This window comes from Pseudoliparis swirei, chromosome 19, assembly GCF_029220125.1.
Source record: "Pseudoliparis swirei isolate HS2019 ecotype Mariana Trench chromosome 19, NWPU_hadal_v1, whole genome shotgun sequence".
Taxonomy (NCBI): Eukaryota; Metazoa; Chordata; class Actinopteri; order Perciformes; family Liparidae; genus Pseudoliparis; species Pseudoliparis swirei.
Window position 1 is genome coordinate 21,011,169 of NC_079406.1, and position 23,699 is coordinate 21,034,867.

The 23,699-nt window shown below is 42.5% G+C and overlaps 1 protein-coding gene across 1 annotated transcript in view; it reads left to right on the forward strand.

The window, feature by feature from the left end:
* The window catches only part of LOC130210246 (ecto-NOX disulfide-thiol exchanger 2-like), a 220,488-nt gene that overhangs the window by 62,773 nt on the left and 134,016 nt on the right, over window positions 1-23,699 (forward strand). The window lies entirely within an intron of this gene.

A 23,699-nucleotide genomic window follows, 5' to 3' on the forward strand; every position in this document is an offset into this window, starting at 1 on the left:
TCGAGACATGAAACACATCCCCGGTCTTGACTTCAACGGCTCGTCAAGGTGTGCATGAAGTATTCACAATGTTAGTGCTTCAAAAATCCCTTTTCATGTGCAGTGTTATGCACCAATGAAATACAAGTTCTGAGACAGCACAACATCCAATATACTAAATGGGTTTGTGAGCACGTATGTGTGTACATTTACATTACATGAAAGTGCTACAGATGACTTCTGCATAATAAACTGTAAGCACTGTTGTCCCCGGCACTCTCTTCTGCGGAAACAAGGCGTTGAAAACACAATCTTCTCGCATCCTTGAAGGGCTTTGTCACAGCTGAAGTAATCTGCGTAGTTTAAATAACAATCCGTTAGCAGCATTCATGTATGACTGAATGTTTTGTCATCCATTAAAGATTCATCCACAAACTGCGCTTTGCAGGAATGTATGTGTGGTGTGAGCATATGCAAATGACCTGTTGATACAATAACAACTAAAGAAAGGATTGTTACACTGGAGCTAACCTTTCTGTGACACAAATAATTTGCCCACATGTGATTGGTTTAGATTGTGTGTACAAATGTGTTTGTGGGCGAATGCTGCATGCGTCATATCGTTATCATATTTCAGTCCTCCATTATAATGCGTGAATGAGTCCAATGACTGACGCTGTCGAGACATAATGCAAGTGAGACATTGAAAATCTAATTAAACGGCGGTAAGATAGATATTTGCTGATTTTGAATAATAATAAGCATTTTTATATAACGTATGTCTCGGGTTTATGTGCTCAGAAAAGAAGAAAAAAAAGGTTCCCCAATGTGACGTTGAAAATGTCCTCTGATCGGAGCTTTCTTGCACGTCTGTTCCAAGCCTCAACTCGATGTCTTGTCTACCATAAAACATTCAAACAGCATTTGGATCAGATGGGGATTCCTTTTGATCCTGGTCTGTGTGGAGCTCCAGGACCCGAGTGTTTCTTCTCCTCCACGGGATCAACTCCTTCATGATGGAAGGATGGATGAGAGGGAGTCAGGGCATTTCTACTCCCATCTTTTTTTCCTTCTGCTCTCTTCACCTCTTCATATTTTAACCAGAGCTTACTCCCTCTGTTCATCTCTGTTCTCTGACCCATTCGGCTCTTACGTGTAGCGGCTCCTCTCTTCTCACCTTGAATACATGAATAAGAGATTGGAGCAGCAAGAGGACACAGACCTCCCTCTATTCGAGTGGAGTGCCTCCTGCTAGGTGTCTGCTAAGGTTTAATCTGAGTGTAATTCCACAGTGAAGCATGGTCTCTAGAGCACAGACCTAGAGCACAGACCGAGAGACAACGCTGGTGCACTACGGGCCAAACTGTCTTTAGATAACCTCACCTTCATTGATAAAACATAAGTGTGTGTATATATAGAACATTGTAGGGTGACTACATTGTGATAGAATCCAAGTCATGCAGAAGTTATTTTAATATACAGATTCAGCAGCCAGCCACATCATGTTGGAGTCTACATCCTGTCTATTCATTTCCAGTGTTTTGTTACTGCAACATACCGACATGTGACTGCTTGAGACTGTATATGTATATATATATATATATATATATATTAGGGCTGTCAATCGATTAAAAAAAATTAACTAATTAATCGCACATTTTGAAATTCATTAATCGCGATTTTAAAGTGTTTTTTCTTCTTTTTAAAGACAAAACTTCACACAGAGCTGTGTTTTCAAAAAGGCTTCTCCCTATAAAGTGCCAGTGAGGTATTTAATATTGTGGATGATAAATTGTTTCTTCAGTGAAATATCCAGATTAGTTAAAAAAAGAAGGATATTGAGACCCCATTGGTCCTGTCATCTTTAACACTGAACAGCAGAACCAGTGGCCTTGGTAAACTGACTGACATTCAAATATGTCACGTTAACCCTCTGGAGGCTGGGGGCATGTTCTCCATTTTACAAAAAAAATTCACCTTTTAAAGGCGTTTGCATATGACACATACCCACGTGTTATACATCAAACATTCCAGAACAATCTCAGCTCTATTCAATGAGGCACAATTGTCCTCGCGCCGTCTTCTCTGGCTTCTGACTGACAGGCTGCTAATGAGCTTCACCTGTGTGGTGGGGAGGTCCTTGTGATTTACTGAGTGTTCATTGGTTGTTTTTTTCGCAAAATGTTGACAGATAAACGGATTGACAAATCACAGTGAAGGTTTCGTGTGACGAGATCTTTCCGCGCCGCGTCGCCCCTTCGTTCCTCTGTGTATCAGAGGGGGAGACGGGAGGAAGGAGCGGAGGAGGAAACCCGACTGATTCACCCACAAGTTTAAACTGATTTCTGCTCCTTATTTTCGCGGAGAAATAATTGTTTTAAAAACGGAAACAGTGTCAAACCGCACTGCCGCGGTTTGAAATTCAGGGGAGTGAAAAAACTTCAACGAACACCGGAAATAAACAAAGTTGCGTTAATTGCGGTAAAATATTTTAGTGCGTTAACGCGGCCAAATTAATAGCATAGATTAACGCGTTAACGCTGACAGCCCTAATATATATATATATACACTGTAAATATATATATATATAGCCACAAGTCACGAAAGGCAGCACATTTAATACTAAAGTATTTAATACTAAAGCTATCATCTTGATTTGGTATTCTTTTTGGTTAAAATTCTCCTCGCATTTTTTCACGGAAAAAAAAAGACTAGATTTTGTCTAGCATTTCTTCCAGTGTACACAAGTTTCGCTACATGGCCGGTATGACCAGGGAAATGTTAACAGTAATCAATAACTCTTTAATACTATACACATGGCACATTTTGTATTTCTATATTCTAGTTTGAAATAGTACAAAACCCCAAGTATTCAATCTATTATTGTGTAAGTCAAGGAAAAGCAGAACATTCTCACGTTTGAGAGCGAAAGTTTCAAATTTTTGTAATAATCCAAAAAGTTTCAAACATCAAACCCTTTCCAGTTTTAACAAGGGGTTTTCTGAAACAGTTTGCTGTGAAAGAACTTAACTTACCTGAGATCATTTGTCTTTCTTTTTGTTCTCTAGTTTACTTAAAGTTCTGTTTGACTATTACAGTAGCAATAGAGCTGTTATGTGTGGGAGCATTTCAAAAGCAAAGATGGAAATGTTGTGAATTCTTGTTCATTAAAACTTTTAAGTGACGGCAACAATAATATTTTTCAAACAAAAAACAATGGACCTCACATATTCAACAAATTCACAATGACGTGATCAAACAGCAATTATTGAGGTAACACACGCTTGACCACGGGATGGTAGTATTATAATTGGCAGATTTAGTCTGTGGGCTGCATGCTAGCAGGGGGGAAGAGGAGACTTACCCACCTCCATCATTGGGGTTTGTTTACTACTTGATCAGAGCACAGGGTTGTCCTATTTCCAATAACAAGACAATAGTTCTGGAGGGAAGATAAATAATTAGTCATGAGATGAGTTTCTCCCATGATCCATCAGCCCGGGGAAGATGGCTGCCATAGGAGATCTGATGCCAAATGAGAGTCTCCTTTCCCTGCAGTGTTGTTGTTGCTCCAGACACTCGTCTCCTCCTCGATAAGATGACTTTGAAACCCTCAAAGTCTCGTGAGGACAACTCCATCTTTGTCAGAGCGCTTGCTGATTAAAAGCCGGTTATTTTCCGCTGCTCTCGTGAACAGCGATGCTTTGGGCATTAAAACGAGGGAGCGGAGAAACTACTTCACCTTTTTTTGTCACCTGGCAAAGCAGAAACACTTGAGTTGATCAAACATCTTCCCTGAAACTTTTAAAATCTTCACATATTTTCACCCAGATCTTTGTCATTTTCCTGTTCGACGTGTGGTCTCGTAGAGTAATGGGCTGAATGCAGGACGATTTCTAGACTTTGTGAAGTCACAAGGAGGAAGGATTTGCAATGGGACAGTAGCAGATGACAAGTTATTTGCAGTTTTGGCATGAGGCGACATATTGAAACCAAAATAGAAAATGAGTATTGACTTTGCGCCTGATTGACACTGCAGGAAAGGCCTTTTGGTAAAGGAGTAGTTTAGGTGTGGGAATGTTGGAATGTTTCGTGCGTTCTATCGATGCTTCTCTGCTGCATAGAAATATAACTAGACATTTTATTGTACCTGCCTGGAGATGTAAAGGGTCAGAAAGCTTATTACCTTCGCATTGAAAATGCGGAAGGTTATGTTTTGATCGCCGTGTATTTATTTATTAATTTATTTGTATGCCTGTTATTCGCGTAACAAAAAAAGTTGTAAACCAAATCGCATGAAATTTGGTGGGATGATTGGTTATTATCCGGGGACCATTTGATTAGATTTTGGGATTGATCGGGTCAAAGGTCAAGTTCAAGGTCATGAAAAAGGTCAACATCTTCTTGAATCGCATGAAATTTGGTGGGATGATTGGTTATTATCCGGGGACCATTTGATTAGACTTTGGGATTGATCGGGTCAAAGGTCAAGGTCAAGGTCATGAAAAGGTCAAAATCTTCTTTGTACCATAGATAGATAGATGTATACTTTATTGATCCCGCAAGCGGGAAATTACAGGCAGATCCAGGAAGATTACAGCATAACACGAGGGAAGAGAGGAGAAAATAAAAAAACAACCCCCAGAATATGCCCCTAGAGGGGTACAGTGTGGGAGCAGAAAAAACACCTCAGCACAAAAGCACATACATCTAAACAAGACGTGCAACGTGGAGGAAGGGGGGAGGGGAGGTAAACCAAAGACTGGGTGGTCAAGCTCAGCCGTAGGGGGGCAGAAGGTAACCAGCGTAGACAGGCAGCCAGCCATCCGGCAGCCCGTTAGAGCGCCAGTAGACCACACTGGGGGCATAAAGCAGGTGAAGGCGTGGGATGGGGGTGAGGGTAGTGAATGCATATCAGTGTGTGTGTGGAAGTTCGTGTGTGAGTGGCCTGGTCAATTTGTATCCAATTGACATGCAACTAATGCCAAAATGTTCATAATTCAATGCCCAATATTGTGATATGCGAAGGTATGCGCTCTACCGAGTGCCCATTCTAGTTTACAAATGTAACGGCTGTTGTGTTTTTTCTGAACTCTTATTCGTTGAGCGCGTGCGGCGACTGTTGGATTTCTTCCACTATCTGAGATCCTCCAAACACCAGAGGAGTGAGTGGCTCTGATGGGTTGCTTCAACTGTTGAATTATTAATTAGTGCTATTTGCCAGACTCGGCGTCCGTGACTGAACAATTCTACAAGGATTGAATGATTCAAGATTCAATGAGATGGAATATATATTCATGTTGGAGAGGTCAGAAACTCCAAATATTTCCACCATTTAGAGTTAAATTGTCAAACGTCTTGCATCAGCAGAAACTCTTGTGTGAAATGTGTATACAGTGGTATGGACGTTGCTGTCTTTGATAGTTCTACTTGTTTAATTCCCCCTTTTAAAAAAACAACCAAACCACATTTGTGATACCATGATGTATCTCCTGAATCACTCACTTTTAAATGTTTTATGGAATTGATAACATAGAGTAGCGGTGTTCAGAAAACAGGACATGGGTTAGATTTTTATCAGTAAAAGTTGTGGTTAAAATATGTGTTTGCTTCTCCGTCCCATTTTCTTCGCTCCTATGCTTTTACCTCAGCCAGCTACAACTTGATTTCCCATTTCAAACCAGCGCCCTTCTCCTCATTTGGCACCACTCGCCTCTGAAACCTCTCTTGCTGTTTTTTTTTCACTCGCCCCAACTTCAGCCACATTTAATGACTGAGCTGCAGCCTTTCCTTGGAGGTCACAATGGGGCTTTTAACAAGGTCCACTCCTTTTTGGCTCTTTTCTCCTCATGCTACCATGCTGATGCCACTTTTCCTTTTTTACCCCCTGTAATTTTATCTTGTATCTGGGGGTGTATACTCCTAAAGTAGGGGTAGAGATGGTCAGGGGTGAATGCCATATACCTTTCATTAAACCGGAGCCTGCACACTTCTCAGCCACCTTTAGGCCTTATGCAGCACTTATGGGTTGGCTTTATGTGTGGATAACTCAACTTTGGTTCATTTTAGCAAGTGAGGGCAGGAACGAGTGCACGTGTTTGTGTGTCCATAGATGACTGGAGATCTGATGTCCTCTGGCTTACATTTGTATTCATAACAAACAAGTAAATGAAATCCAATGACTAAATCACCTCAGGCTCTGTGCATTTCAATGATAGACAGTATAAAAGAGTTATTGATCCATAGCAGAGAGATATTTTTGAATGCTCACACTCCTACAAGGTTTGGCAAATCTGTTCTTGAATAGATTTTTAGGAGGCAAAGGGCAGCGAGCTTCAGCACATAAGTTAAACAGTTCAACGTTTTGCTGTGTTAGTCTGAAATACATTCCCTTGTGTATGCTCAAGTAATCTAAACTGAACTACAGTACTTTCCTAGAAAGCGCCTATGACTTCATCTTTAAGCTGTAGTAAGGAGGGGCGGCTGCTCAGGTTCATTCAGTGTCCACCTGACCATGATTAATGTGAAAAAGGCCGGTTCACACTTAAACCACAGAGCTTTCCCATCTCACATCTTCCCACTATACCTTCAGCCTATCTCTAAAATGGTTTAGCAGTGGGATCCAATATGTTCAGCCAGTCATGCAGCGCAGAAGCTCCTGAGGTCAACTAGTTATCTCCCAGATGTCCTGTGAGATTTGTGAACGGGCCTACAGAGCACAGATGTTGGGGCCAAAGGGGCCGGGGGACGTGTGTGGGGGCTTCGAAGTGACTGTTCAAATTTCTTGTTGGAAAGGAACTGCAAAGAGACAGAAACATACGACCAAGAGGACACAAAACAACGACAAACATGCATTACTCCTAGAATGCAAACAAAAACACAAAGAGAAGCAAGACGACCAAAGAGCAACAACCCGATTACACAAGGGTACACAATGAATACAAAGAGTCACAACACATACACAACGAGACACACTTCAATTACAAAGACACACAAAGACACCATAAACAAACACAAGACGAACAAAAAGACACACAACTCGAACAGAAACTACCACAAAGAGACACGAATGGCTCCAAAAAACACAACTATCAAGAGACACACATGTACCCCAGAGAGATGCAACATGGCTACAAAACACAAACGAGAAACCAAAGGAGGCAAACGACCAGTAAGGTTTCAAAGAAATGCAAAACAACCCCAAAGTGACACTAAATGGCATCAAAGAGACCAATCAACCACTGATACTCAAACAACTACAGGGAGACACTAAACCCACTCAGAGCGGGACAGCAGGACTACAAAGAGCAACACAACAACATTGCTTGTAGTATGTCTGTAATATGCAGGAGGGGCGGGTTGTCTTTTACATGTCTGTGCCCTGAGGCCGTTGTATCGTAATCCATCCATGCCTAGTTCCTTCTTCCACTGTCTCCTTCACAGTTTCTGACTGTGTATTTTTTTCTTTCTATATACCGTCTTTCCTCTTCGCCATCTGTCGCCCCCTCTGTGTCTCCTGCAACGCCACGGATGGTGTTTGTGAAATATGGGGGAGATCACAGAGGATGTCTATCTAAATGACCCCGGTGTGCCCTTCATCTTTCTCTCACAGCTTGATTTATCATACACAAGTGCTTTTTATTGTTGTTTGGCAGCCGGCTCCTGGCCTGTGGCTCTACTTGTCTGCCCCTCTCATTATGAGACTCGCTCTGTCGGGAATAATCCAATACATTTGCGTATCTTCTTTACGATGTTTTTTGTTGTTGTTATCTGTAAAACCACACTAAACCTCACAGGCTGAATTATTCCTGATATTGTGATGAAAAGGTCTAAAGGTTATTTGTAAAAAGTCAGTCATAAAATATATTACCCAAGACTCTACATTTCTTTAATATTTATTGTCTTAAATGACTTTCACCAAACAAGATTGCAACTCCTTAAAAAGGCAGTATTTAAATGCTGATGTTTTTGAAGTTGGCCTTTTCGCTCATGCTTATTTTAGCTGTTTGTGTCAGTATCCCTCCTTCAACCTTTAGAACAACAGACTTCCTCTGTGCAGAGAAAATGTAACGTAATGATGAACTTCTCAATGTGACAGAATTAAATATCCTCAAAACAAAAAATGCAGCATCTCCTCTCTTTCACTCTGACTTGCTCTGCAATCTTTTTCCACGGGAGTGACGATGTGTATACTTCTGTTTCAAGGCTTCCTTATCTTGTTGCAATACATAGTGCACAAACATATATTTGCTTACTTTAGCCATTTTCTCACATGGTTTTCGAGTTGAATTGTTTAAGAGATTGTGATGTTCAAAAAACCTTGGGCGGGGAGAAAGTCCAGAATCCAATGATGAATAATATAAAGTATTTCATGATAAATATGCTGAACAGCTTATATGTTCCACAGTCGAGGGCGCCCATGTGGCTAGGAGTCCACAGACCAAGAGCAACTTGGTTGGTTAGTTAGCTGTCTATCGTATCCACGTGAGAGGACAATATCGCCCAAACAAAGGTCTTCAGACACTGGGCGTATGGCCTCTTCATTGGTCAGGTCTGGTAGCATGCAAATACCATCAATAACACTGAATGCTGATGGCTAATCGCTTCACAGGGACGAGTCTTCCCTGAAGTAAACTTAAGTCCTACTCAGAAATAGTTTTCCTACTTCCGCCAGCTTTTCCACTTCCGGTGACGCAACAAAATAGTCCCTCCTGCCTAATGGCTGTTTTTACGATCTCTTGACGTGTAGCCTCCATTTTAACTGTGCCCTCTTATAATCATACATTCCATTCATACCTGAATGATCTTACAGTTATAGTAAACACACAGTGACTTTCTTCTATGTTTTCCTATTATATTCTTCATAATATCCTTCATAATATTCCTTATTAATTATCATAATCTTCTCCTTTTGTACTATAGCTTAAACATATACATTATTTATATACATGAGCAAGTAAAAACTATTACAACTCTACAAGATAAATGAGTTAGCAACAGATTAAATTGTTATGCAGAGTCCAGTAATGTTGTTTCAATTAGCAGCTACAATATCTACTAAATGTGACTTTATTCATTTTGTTGAAATTAATCTCAGAGGAAAACAACAGATTTTTATTTGGCCTTGTTTCTCGGTCCGGCTGGAAAATCCTCAACAGCAAGTGTACTAATTAAAGTAATGTATATTGTTCTGCATACAGCAGATAGAAAATGGTCAATATGGACAGTCGTCTCTTTGGCTGATCTAATCTCTCGGGCAATTTGCCAGTGACACCAAGTCTTGTCTCTTTGAAGTGTCAGATCATATATTATTATATATAGGGCTGCAGGGTAGCGTTGTGATGTTTGTATCAACACAGCAGACACTTTGTTAACAGCCATTTAGCATTCCCATGCTACAGCTTATGCCCCCCCCCCACCCTCAGGTCTTTGTATAATCAGGAAGGGCTGTTACTTTTATCTGGATTCCAGATCTCTGCCAGGTGTATCTGAAAAGACCGTTGCCGTATTGTGTGCTTGCATGAAAACAACTCACGATTGGTTCACGCACAACCCTGCAAAGTCAACTTGTTCAGGTTGCATTCACAATGTTTGGTAGTTTTTGCCCTTCCTTTCTTTACAATCTATCGTTCTAATAACTAATAAAGTATAATTATAAGACTAATAAAGGATTATCTAATCTCCACCATACTTCTACATGTGTTCATGTAAACTGAAAGGCAAACATTATATTTTGGTTGGATGTCCAGATTTGACCCACAAGCCGCTGTTTGCCTACGACTGCTTTACATGCAAGTCTGACTTGTGATTATCTTGTCTCTGTACTCCTCTCATCTCTCCATCAATGTCGTCCCGCTCTTTTCTCTGACACTCTGCTTTCAGTCAGAGCTCCAGTCAACCCACCAGCAGAAGAATGGTCAACCGCTGAATCAAGAACAACAACCTTGATTTTGATGGGTTTAATGGACAAAGCATCTGACTTTAGCTGCACACCACACCACATTCAATTCAACTCATGTATTACTTTTATTTTGTATAGCCCAAAATCACAAATTTGCCTCAAAGGGCTTTACAATATGTACACATACAACATCCTCTGTCCTTGTTCAGGAAAAACTCCCCAAAAAACACCTTTTAATTAATGGAAGAAACTTTCAGGAGAGCAACAGAGGGGTATTCCTCTCCCCGGATGGAAAGAAGTGCAACAGTCATGTCTACAGAATGAACAACATCACCTCGTTACAACACATTCAATGCATATGACAGAACTTATTCATACAATAAGAGTAGGAAGCAGAATAATGGTGGATATGAATGTGAATAATAAAATATATGATAATAAATGTAATTACTAATACTATTAGGAATGATGGCAGCAGTGGGTGTTTGCTACGCCATGGCAATAGACTCGACCACGGTCCAAACATAACCACGACACATGAAAACCTGTGAGGCGAGAAAGCACAAAGACTCCAGAGAAGGACAGTTAGTAATATGCATTCATGGTGCGTGAACTCATACAGAAGGAGAGAGAGAAGAGGAGAGAGGAGGTCAGTGTCTCCTAAGAAGTCCCCCAGCAGTCAAGGCCTACAGCAGCATCTAGGGCAGGGGTGGGCAAACTTTTTGACCTGCGGGCCACAATCGGTTCTAAAATGTGACAGAGGGGCCGGGTCAGGAGCATTTGGACATGCAATGTAATTTATTAAACCTGGAAATTGCGTCTGTTTTTTATACATTTCAATTTAAGGTGCAAAGTTAAAGTAAAAACATTGACTGGAAAGAGATCAATGGAATCACTTTCAACATTCAAAACAAATTATTACCCAACGAAATACTCAAGCTCAATAATTTCTAATTGTTTTACACCCCGCAAAATAATGGACGGATTGTCCTGAGAGACAGACTGTATTAAATATCCTGCCTGCAGCAGAAACTAGAAAGGGGTCTTTAAAGTCAGGGCGATGTGCGGCGTCATCTGGTCAGCATGTGTATGAACCCGTCACAAACAGACTGACAGCGCTTTACTCGAGAAAATATGACCCTAAAGCTGACAATTGAAGTTCGATCTAAAAAAAAAAAGTCATATCTCTTCTGAAAACACACCTTTACTCATGTGGACGAACTGTTTTGGTGTTTGAAATTGGTTTACCAAAGGTCATAGGTTCACAAAAGCAGTGAAATATCTGAATACAATGCTAGATACATGGAATTGCACCTGTCCATCCTGGAGAGGGATCCTCCTCTGTTCTCTCCTGAAGGTTTCTTCCCTTTTCCCCCTGAAGGGTTATTTGGGAGTTGTTCCTGATCCGATGTGAGGTCAAAGGTCAGGGATGTCTATATGTACAGATTGTAAAGCACTCCGAGACAAATTTGTAATTACAAATAAACTGAATTGAATTAAATAAATGAGGAAAACCAAATTTTGTATTAACGTTTTTTTAGTAAAAATTATGTGGTCTGTCACACATTCACCAAAATGATAAAGATGGGACTGAGAAATGACTTCATATTGCAGATAAAGTTTCATGGGGTGTGTGCAAATAAAAAATGACCATTACATTTTTTTTTTTTATAAATATGTATAGTACATTTTTAAAAAAAATCCACATTATATACATGTTGTGAAATAGACAACAGAACACAACTATTGACAGACTATTTACAATATGGCTTCACTATAATAACATCATGTCATCGTGTCACGAGTCCTCTCTGCTGGCCGGGCAGGTGGAGCTGCAGGTGGAGCTGCAGGCGCTGGTGAATCCTCTCTGTAAAATACAAGACTAGTCAACACCGCGCACAAGTTACGCGCACCGTGACGGACACCGTGACACGTAACGTGTAGTAAAGACTCTTACCCGGTCCAAGTGGCTCTCTTCTGGCTGCGTTTTCCTCCTGTGGCTCTGCAGCCCCTCCAGGCTCCGCGCTGCTCGCCAAAATCACTGCAGCTGTTTCTAAATGAGTCTCACCTGTGTGGTGGGCGGGTCCTTTGTGATTTACTGAGTGTTCATTGGTTGTTATTTTCGAAAAATGTTGACAGACAAACTGATTGACAAATTATGGTGAAGGGTTTTGTGTGACGAGTACTTTCCGCGCCAACGCACACCGGAAGTAAACAAAGTTGCGATTTGGACAAGTTTGGCGGGCCGGATTAAAAAGCCTAACGGGCCGGATGTGGCCCGCGGGCCGTAGTTTGCCCATGTCTGATCTAGGGGCTGGACCAGAGCAAACCTGAGCAGCCCGAACTATAAGCGCTATCAAAGAGGAAAGTCTGAAGCCTACTTAAATGTGGTGACTGTGTCTGCCCCCCAGACTGAAGGTGGAAGCTGGTTCCACAGAAGACGAGCTTGACAACTTAAGCCTCTGGCTCCCATCCTACTTTTTAAGACTCTAGGAACCACAAGTAGTCGTTAGCTAACTACAGATTAAGTGAGAAGCCGATGAATGAGGGAGAGAGCTATGCGTGTTAAAGCAGCACAAGTAGAAGTTGAAATGTCCAGCAGGTAATTCGCCACTTGTGATAAAGTATATCGTTGAATTAACTGGGTTTAGCTGGAGCTGCAAAAGTACGCTATCAGATAACAGATATGCAGGCAACAGGAAGTGAGACTATGCTTTGGGGTTACACTTTGTGTTGACCTAAAAGAATACACTGGTGAGACGGATGGACTGGTATTCTCTGATGGGCCGACACTAGAGGTTAAGCTCATAGTGTAGGTTATTTTTTCTCCATCTAGTTGAAGCTTTTGTGTTAAGGTCAGGCTGCCGAGTTCCTCCATCATGTTTGATGACACGTGACAGTCCGTGACAAGCCTGCCTCTGCGGATGAACCCTTGTGTGTGATCATGTGTGCTGCTTGTGCCTTCAGGGACCATAAAGTGCCACATACTATTTCTGTCCAACCTTGGTTTGACAATATGGCATGCAAGAGAAATGGACACCTTTTAGCAGCTGCTTCAAAATTATATTTGTGTTTTGAAGTGAACACTTCCAATTAGCAATCCTCTGCTTTTATAAAGTAGAAACACAACTACTTAATATCTGCAATAACCCAAAAGTAATGACTCACAAACTGGGCATGGATGCAATAAGAGTTTTTGATTAAATGGCAGCACCACTGGGAACTAAAGGGTATTTGTCTTGAACCTGTATGTCTGTTTTGAAGGCGGTTGATTCATGGTAAGGCGCTGAAGTTCTTGCTACAAGCAAACAAAGCTACCAGGAAAAAAATAACAGTCCAACTCCAATCGCATTTACTTTTTAACTGCAAATATTTTTTAGATGTGATAGAAATATATTTTTTATTATAAAAAAGTAAAAAATAAATGTCTGATTGACAGTGGCTGGCAGGCTAATCTCTGGTACTGGCAGGGGAACATGAGACAAAGTAAACACACTTGTGCTGGAGTTTATGAGCAGTGGGCAGATGGTGTAAGTAGTGAAATTGAATAGTTCAGACCTCACGAGCATCTGCACAATAAAGCTCAAGAATCCAAAGAGTCAGGATACATTCTAAAAAAAAAAGATACATCAAAAGTAAGCAGATTCCTTCATTAGCTCAGTGTTTTTAGGACTCGCCTTTTGTGACGAATGCATCTGAACCATAACAGCATGAGGAGAGAGAGATGGATGGTGAGAGGGTTCTCCTCAGATAACGTATTCTGCTTCCTTCAAATCATTATGAAACCACTATCCTTTCAAGAGGGACATCATTTTATTGTGTTCATCAGTTTGCTGTTTTGTTTGTCTATTTGTCAGCAGGATTATGGAAAAGCTACCAGGCTGATTTTCATGAAACTTGTTTGAAGGGTGAAGCATGGGCCAAGGAAGGGCCCTTTCAGTTTTTAAGTGAATCTTAATAACTTAACACTAGTTTAGACTGACGGAAAATCTTTGGCGGAATTGTTCTTTGAAACCTCCTGGAACAATGTTAAAGCGTGAGGAACTGTGCTATTAAATGGAATGGAAATCCAGTGTCTTTTTTTTTTACTCTATTTTTCTTTGACACCGCTTCAGTCACAACATTTCATCATAAAGAGCTCCGCTTGTTTCACTTCAGCTGTTGGAGTTCAAGTTATGAAAAAAGGTCATAATCGCAAAAGACTAGTGCTGTGAAAAATAACGCGTTAACTCAGTTAATTCAATTACAGGTTTAACTAGTTTTTTTTTTTTTACGCATTTAACACATGCGCAGAATGAGCTTCCAATCCGTCTGTTGTTGGTCGTCGGGACGAAAAAAAAGTCACTTGCAAAATGAGCTTCCAATACACCACTTCAATCTGAACTCTGTCCGCTCTCATGCAGACGGTCTGTTCATCGGTAATGATCCTTCCGCAGGTTCACCTCCGGAAACCTTGTTACGACTTTTACTTCCTCATACCTGCAAACTCATGAGGGGTGAAAAAGGTGACAACGGGGGGGGGGGGGGGGGTGCAGGTGATTTTTTTTTTGTCACCACACCACATCCACGTTGTTTGAAGCCTCAAAGCTTTTAGAACCACAACTACAGTCATTTTATTGTTCTGACCACAAATCTAAATAATGATAATAAACAGTTTAAGAACAAAAGGTTCTCCGCTCTGACTCAGCCCTATAATGATAGTAATAACAAATATACATTGTCATTATATATAATATGGTTAAAGTCATTCATGAACCAACTTCCTTTTTTTTTGCCTGAACAGTCCTCATGGACTTCTCCCTGAATCTGTTCTGTCTCTAACAGTTTGTCACGATACTCATATTATAACTTCTATACATATTACATACCTGCCATAAATATCATGATACCCAATACCAGAATTCAATACACCATACAAACAATATGGTACCATAATTACGAGACTGGTATATTTATCTATAATAGTAATAAATAAAACATTTGTATGGTTCACTTTTTACCAACTTTTTCAACACTTAACAAATGACAGTAATATGAGTATTAATACAGCCAGATATGAATGAAACTACATGGTTCCATCATAGCATTGATTATACACTATGAGGCCGTTAGTCTCTGACCAGATGATCCACAGTTCATCAGGATGAGCAGCTGGAGAGTTACACAACTTTACAGACTGAAACATTTCACTTCTGGCATCTTTTTATTTTTTAAACCGAAGTCTCTAAAGCTGCGCCACTTCTCTCGCTGTGAGCTGCGCAGCGCAGTGTGCGCAGACAGCTCGACACGGAGCAGCGCGTGGGCTCTGATCGCTCTCTTAATGAAGTATCGATACTAAAAATATGCTAAATCACATCGTGTTTAACGTACGGGTACTTTGTTAGCATCGCTACACCGTGCAGCGTGACAGGAGTATATGTAGCGGGCTAACATTCAAGCTAACCTGAACCCCCAAACGCTGTGGACATCTGAACGCTGATTGGCCGAGACGCGACACGTCCCATCAAAGATGTTTTATTGCGAAGAGCAACACTTCACACTTTTCTCCGCGTCTCACTGAAATCTCAACGGCAGCGGGCCAGGTGACCCCAAAAAAACAAAAACTCTTCGGATCTCCACGATTCACGTGGATGACCTATTTTGAGTTCAAAACGGTGAATTTCACCGAAAGGTGACAAGTTTGCAGGTATGCTTCCTGTAGATCAGGGTCTCAACACGTCGATCGCGACCTGCCAGTCGATCGCGGCGTAGTGTCGGTAGATCGCATGACATTAAAAAGATTGGCCCGCCCCCTGACATGTTCTCTATAGCACGTCTTTGTTCTTTTATTAAACTAAACGTCTGTTGTTGATCGTATCTCCACAGCAGCATGTCATTTCTGTCTCTTCGCGTTGCGTTAACACTTATCGATCTCCGTCTCGCGCCACAGAGCTCCGTGCGCGCATCGGGACCGAGCAAAAAAAAAGTCACTTGTCAATCTGTCCACCTGTCCGTGTCGGTGAGGTTTCAGCTTTGCAGCGGTGTCCCGGCTGTTCCTTTCATCACGGCCCAGTTCATGAAGAAAACCCACACAGTCAGTTTGCCTCAGCAGCTGCTAAAGGAAGACTAGAGGCCTTTAGATTGTATCATGGTGGAGTTAATGGTTGACAAACAAGAGAAAAATGTTCTGTTTAACCCTCCTGTTACCTTTACATTTACTCACATATTTTAAGCCTCTGGGTCAATTTGACCCCAGCAATTAAAACCTCCAGAAAATTATTAGAATTAATATTGCTTCTCAAGTTTAAGTGTGAGGTACTTTATGTTTGTTTGTTGACAACCTAAATAGCCTTTTAAATAAAGAAAAAAGTTGATATTTCTTATGTTTGACACAGTGAAAAACAGCCTGGGGTCAAATTGACCCCAAAGAACACCGACATTAAACATTGAATGGGGTCAAATTGACCCGAAAGGTAACAGGAGGGTTAAACATTCTGTTTAAGATGAAGATGTATTCATGTTCCAAATGGAAGAAAACTGCTAAATAACTGCTGAGTTGCAGCACCATTGTATAGAAGAATGTATACATGTATATATCCGTCTTTTGTCATAAATCTCTATGTTCTCACAAAATATATCGAGAATATCGGTAATATGTGATTAATCATGATTAATCCACAAAAACCTGTGATTAACCCGATTAAAAAATGTAATCGTTTCACAGCCCTACAAAAGACCTTTACTTTTCTCCACATGTGGGCTTAAATTCTGGGTCTCCGTGTCATTATATTTAAGTCATATCTTTACTAGGGCTGGGCAACGATTACAATTAATTAATTAAAACATGATCACCTTTTATAATTAAAGAAAATGTAATTCAAATCCTGTGCTTTTATTTTGAAGTCAAAAACAAGGCCCGCGGGCCGGATGTTGCACGCCACGGCCGCGGCGGCTTGAAAGACAAGATCGGCTTTTCTTTAAAAAAATGTAAGAAAAAAAATCCTGTGCTTTTATTTTGAAGTCAAACACAAGGCCTGCGGGCCGGATGCTGCACGCCACGCCCGTGGCAGCTTGAAAAACCTGATCGCCTTTCTTTAAAAAAATGTAAGAAAAAAAATCCTGTGCTTTTATTTTGAAGTCAAACACAAGGTCTGCAGGGCCGGATGCTGCACGCCACACCCGCGGCGGCTTGAAAGACATGATTGCCTTTTCTTTAAAAAAAATGGGGGAACAAATCCTGTCCTTTTATTTTGAAGGGACATTTTTCTGCAGTGATCATGTGATCAAGTGTCGCAAGTCTGAAAAGTTGTCCTTTGTGACAACAAGTCATATGACACTTCAAGTTGACCTTTGATCTTGAAACAGAATTGAATAGAATGTTGTGACATCACGATGTCACATCAAAGCCACTTTTCTGTGGGGAAACCTTTATATAGAGACCCAACTGCGCAAGGCACATCTTCAATCCTTTTCTTCTCCGGATCTTCACGGCAAGTTATTACTGACAACCAGCGCCAAAGTCATTAATACACCACAACCGTCTTGTTAAAGACTCACCACAGAAACCTTTGCTTCATGGATTGCGGAAATAACGAAAGACACGGCGCTGGCCGCCGTCAGGGTCATCGCCAGCAACGTCCTCGGGGCCGTCCTCAGGACAATCAACAAGACCTTCCACAGGACCATCCTCAAGAACTTCCTCAGGAACATCCTCAAGAACTTCCTCAGGAACATCCTCAAGAACTTCTTCAAGGCCGTCCTCGGCGCCGTGGACAAGGCCATCGTCAGAGGAGTCATCAGCGCCGTCTTAAGGACCATCAACAAGGCAGTCCTCAGGAACATCCTCAGGAACAATCTCAGGGCCATCCTCAAGAACTTCTTCAGGAACCTCCTCACGGTCAATATCAATCTTGGGAATTTCCATTGTCTGACGAACATATAGCCCATCTGAAATGGGTTATTTTTCGTTCTGAAGATGAAATCCAGAGTCTGAAGATGCGTCTCGATGAGAAAACTGAGACAATTCACTTTCTCAAGGAAGAGAACGAACATCTCTTTGAGAAGTCCCAAAGCTCAGAGACACTGGAAGAAAAGATCCAGACACTTGAAAGCCAAAACCAGGCCTTGCAGGACAAATGTGAGGCTCTTGAACAGAGGACTGTCCTGACAGGAGATTATTGGGAGACAATAACACAGAATTTGCTCTCAGAACGCCTTGCTATGAAGGAAAAGTTTGAGGAACAGTTGGAGGAGCTGCTCGCTGAGACAAAGCGGTTGGAACTGGAAAATCAGGTCCTGACTCAGAAACAACAGAACCACGAGTCAGAGACCGAGCAGGTCCAGCAGCTCACAGCCCAAAACAAGATGCTGGAGGACGTCAGTCTCCAGCTCAAGAAGAAGAATCTAGGCTTCTTTGGGAGAAAGATGCAGGACAGAGACACAGAGTTGGACAAGATGAAGAATAAGATGGAGGTGAAGCAGAATAAGATGGAGGTGCAGCAGAATAAGAAAAAAGGGATGCAAGTGGTTGTGGAAAACCAAGAGGAGGAGACGATGAGTGTTATTTCAGCCCGATGCACACAAGCGTGTGACCTGGAAAGAAAGAGCTGCGAGACACTGACAGTTAAGCCCAGAGTTCACTTAAGCCAACTGGAAGAGAAGATCCTCAGTCTCACTGAGGCACTTGAGGCCCAAAAGCAGCTGCTCAGCCAGAGTAACCAGTCCTGGCAGGACAAATATGACACTCTTGAAGAGAAGAGCGCCCTGACGGAAAATGGCTTGGCGACGAGAATTAAGAATTTGCTCTCAGAATGCAAAGCTGTGGAGGAAAAGTGTCAGGAGCAGATCGACACGGCAGAGCGGTTGGAGCTGGAGAAGCAGGTCCTGGTTCAGAAACAACAAAGCCACGAGTCAGAGACCCAGCAGCTCACAGACGAAAGACAGATCCTGGAGGACGTCTGTCTCCGGCTCAAGAGGAGGACTCTAGGCTGCTTTGGGAGAAAGATGAAGGACAGAGACACAGAGCTGGACAAGATGAAGAATAAGATGAAGGGAGGAGAATAAAAAGTGGTAGACAGAAGGTGCTACACTGATGGAGGTAGATCCTCCATCAGTGTGTAAATGACAGTGTGTGAAACAAAGCGCTGTTCATGGGAAGACTCCCAGGCTCTGGTAGCCAATGTTGATGTGTCCTTGGGCAAGACACTCGACTCCAAATTGCCCCCGTAGTTGATCTACGGTTTGTGAATGTAGTCCTGATGGGCAGGTGCTGCGCTGATGGAGGTAGATCCTCCATCCGTCATTTACACACTGATGGATGTAGATCCTCCATCAGTGTGTAAGTGACTGACTCAAATTGCCCCGTAGCTGCGGCCGACTCCCTCCCGTGACCCGGGGCGCTGCGCCGACTCCGCCTCGTGACCCGGCGCTGCGGCCGACTCCCGTTCCCGTGACCGGGCGGCGCTGCGGCGACTCCTTCCCGTGACCCGCGGCGCTGCGGCGACTCCGTTCCCGTGACCCGGCGGCGCTGCGGCGACTCCGTTCCCGTGACCGGCGGCGCTGCGGCGGCGACTTTCCCGTGACCCGGCGGCGCTGCGGCCGACTCCCTTTCCCCGTGACCCGCCGGCGCTGCGGCCGACTCCCGTTCCCCGTGACCCGGCGGCGCTGCGGCCGACTCCCTTTCCCCGTCGGGAGCCGGCCGCAGCGGCGACGGGTCACGGGTCAAGGGAGTTGGTCCCAGTGCCGACTCGTTCCCCGTAACCTGTCGGTCATCCGTCGGCGCCAAGGCCGACTCCCGTTCCCCGTGACCCGGCGGCGCTTCGGCCGACTCCCGTTCCCCGTCGGGAGCCGGCCGCAGCGGCGACGGGTCACGGGTCAAGGGAGTTGGTCCAAGTGCCGACTCGTAACCTGTCGGTCATCCGTCAGCGCTGCGGCCGACTCCCGTTCCCCGTCGGGAGCCGGTTCCAGCGCCGACGGGTCACGGGGAACAGGGGTCGGCCATTGCCCCTGTAGTTGTACTACGGTTTATGAATGTAGTCCTGATAGGCAGGTGATGCGCTGATGGAGGTAGATCCTCCATCAGTGTGTGAATGACAAACGCTATTCATTCAACATTCAGTGGGTTTTATTACCCAGGTGCTCAGATTCCCCCCCCCCCCCCCAAAATACAAAATTCAAAATTAGTTAAATATATTTACTATTAAAATAATTGATTAATCCAAGTGGGTTTTTTAACCTGGTGCTCAGGTTTTTCCACACAAAAAAATCTATTGTTTTAAGACTAAATATGTTTAACCAAGTGGGATTTATTAACCTGGAGCTCAGGTTTTCCCACAAAATCCAAAATTCAAATTCCAAATTCAAATACAAAATTCTAAATTATTACAATTTATTTACTATTAAAACAATTGATGAATCCAAGTGGTTTTTTTTAACCTGGTGCTCAGGTTTTTCCACAAAAAAAAATCTCCTCCGTGAACCGCCACCTTAACGTGGTGGAGGAGTTTGAGAGGCTCGTGATCCTGGGAGCGCCGACGGGTCACGGGGAACAGGGGTCGGCCATTGCCCCTGTAGTTGTACTACGGTTTGTGAATGTAGTCCTGATAGGCAGGTGATGCGCTGATGGAGGTAGATCCTCTATCAGTGTGTGAATGACATACGCTATTCATTCAACATTCAGTGGGTTTTATTACCCAGGTGCTCAGATTCCCCCCCCCCCCCCAAATACAAAATTCTAAATTAGTTCAATATATTTACTATTTAAACAATTCATTAATCCAAGTGTTTTTTTTAACCTGGTGCTCAGGTTTTTCCACACACAAAAAAATAAATCTATTGTTTAATATTAAATATGTTTAACCAAGTGGGTTTTATTACCCAGGTGCTCAGATCCCCCCCCCCCCCAAAATACAAAATTAGTTAAATATATTTACTATTAAAACAATTGATTAATCCAAGTGGGTTTTTTTAACCTGGTGCTCAGGTTTTTCCACACAAATAAAAATCAATTGTTTTAATACTAAATATGTTTCACCAAGTGGGTTTTATTAACCTGGAGCTCAGGTTTTCCCACAAAATCCAAACTTCAAATTCCAAATTCAAATACAAAATTCTAAATAATTACAATTTATTTACTATTAAAACAATTGATGAATCCAAGTGTTTTTTTTAAACCTGGTGCTCAGGGTTTCCCCCCAAAAAAAATCTCCTCCGTGAACCGCCACCTTAACGTGTTGGAGGAGTTTGAGAGGCTCGTGATTCTGGGAGCGCCGACGGGTCACGGGGAACAGGGGTCGGCCATTGCCCCTGTAGTTGTACTACGGTTTGTGAATGTAGTCCTGATAGGCAGGTCATGCGCTGATGGAGGTAGATCCTCCATCAGTGTGTGAATGACAAACGCGATTCATTCAACATTCAGTGGGTTTTATTACCCACGTGCTCAGATTCCCCCCAAAATACAAAATTAGATAAATATATTTACTATTAAAACAATTCATTAATCCAAGTGTTTTTTTAACCTGGTGCTCAGGTTTTTCCACACACAAAAAATCTATTGTTTTAATACTAAATATATTTAACCAAGTGGGTTTTATTACCCAGGTGCTCAGATCCCCCCCTCCTCCCCCCAAAACACAAAATTCAAAATTAGTTAAATATATTCACTATTCAATTCAATTCAGTTTATTTGTATAGCCCAATTTCACAAATTACAAATTTGTCTCGGAGTGCTTTACAATCTGTACACATAGACATCCCTGCCCCAAAACCTCACATCGGACCAGGAAAAACTCCCAAATAACCCTTCAGGGGAAAAAGGAAGAAACCTGGAGGAGAGCAACAGAGGAGGATCCCTCTCCTAGGATGGACAGATGCAATAGATGTAATGTGTACAGAAGGACAGATTTAGAGTTAAAATACATTCAATGAATATGACAGAGTGTATGAATAGTTCATAGTAGGCATATTCCACGATGGAGACCTCCACGATCCATCAGGCAGATGGCGGTGGGGAGGAGGAGTGGCGGAGTCTCAACAGGACAGTGGCGTAGTCATGAGCAGGAATTCCACGACCCAGACGATCCATCAGGCAGATAGATCTATGCCGCTCATAGGGTCCGATGACCCCATGAGACGTAAAGTCAAAAGGACTTCCGGGAGAAAGCAGAGTTAGTAACGTGTGATTGAGAGATGAAAATTCATCCTTAAGGTGAGAAAAAAAGAGGAGATAGGTACTCAGTGCATCCTAAAACGTCCCCCCGCAGCTATAAGCCTATAGCAGCATATCAAGGGGCTGGACCAGGGCAAACCTGATTCAGCCCTAACTATAAGCTCTGTCAAAGAGGAAGGTCTTAAGTCTACTCTTAAACGAGGTGACTGTGTCTGCCTCCCGGACTGAAATTGGAAGCTGGTTCCATAAAAGAGGAGCTTGATAACCAAAGGCTCTGGCTCCCATTCTACTTTTTAAGACTCTAGGAACTACAAGTAGTCCCGCATTTAGTGAGCGTAGCTCTCTAGTGGGGCAATATGGTACGACAAGCTCCTTAAGATATGATGGAGCATCACCAATCAAGGCTTTGTAGGTTAAGAGAAGAATTTTAAAAGTGATTCTTGATTTTACTGGGAGCCAGTGCAGAGCAGCTAGTGCAGGAGTGATGTGATCTCTTTCTTAGTTTTAGTGAGAACACGAGCTGCAGCATTCTGGATCAACTGAGGGACCTAAGAGATTTATTAGAGCAGCCTGCTAATAAGGAGTTGCAGTAATCCAGTCTCAAGTAACGAACGCTGAACCAATTTTTCTGCATCTTTTGAGACAAGATGTGCCTGATTTTGAAATATTACGAGATGAAAGAATGCAGTCCTTGAGATTTGCTTTACGTGGGAGTTAAAGGACAAGTCCCGATCAAAGATAACGCCAAGATTCTTTACAGTGGTGTTGGATGCCAGGGCAATGCCGTCTACAGAATCCACATCACCAGATAATTGATCTCTGAGGTGCTCAGGGCCGATTAAAATTACTTCGGTTTTGTCTGAGTTTAACATCAAGAAGTTGCAGGTCATCCATGTTTTTATGTCTTTAAGACATGCTTGAATTTTACAGAGTTGGTTGCTCTCCTCTGGTTTTATCGATAAATATAGTTGAGTGTCATCTGCATAACAATGAAAGTTTATGGAGTGTTTCCTGATAATATTGCCCAAAGGAAGCATGTATAAGGTAAATAAAATTGGTCCAAGCACAGAACCTTGTGGAACTCCGTGATTAACGTTGGTGGTTATCGAGGCGTCATCGCTTACAAATACAAACTGAGATCGATCTGATAAATAGGATTTAAACCAAATTAGTGCCGTGCCTGAAATGCCAATCGACTGCTCCAGTCTCTGTAACAGGATGTCATGGTCAATGGTGTCGAATGCAGCACTAAGGTCTAACAAGACCAGGACAGAGAGGAGTCCTTTATCTGCTGCCATTAAGAGGTCATTTGTAATTTTCACCAGTGCCGCCTCGGTGCTGTGGTGTTTTCTAAATCCTGATTGAAATTTCTCAAATAAACTATTATGATGTAGAAAGTCGCACAACTGATTTGCACCACTTTCTCAAGGATCTTGGAGAGGAAGGGAGGTTAGAGATCGGTCTGTAGTTAGCCAATACCTCTGGATCCAGAGTGGGCTTCTTCAGGAGAGGTTTAATAACAGCCACCTTGAAGGAGTGTGGTACGTGGCCTGTTAGCAGAGACACATTGATAATATCTAATAGAGAGCCGCCAATTAAAGGCAAAACGTCTTTAAGCAGCCTCGACTGGCTGGGGTCCAAGAGAGAGATAGACGTGTTCAAGTAGAAACCGTT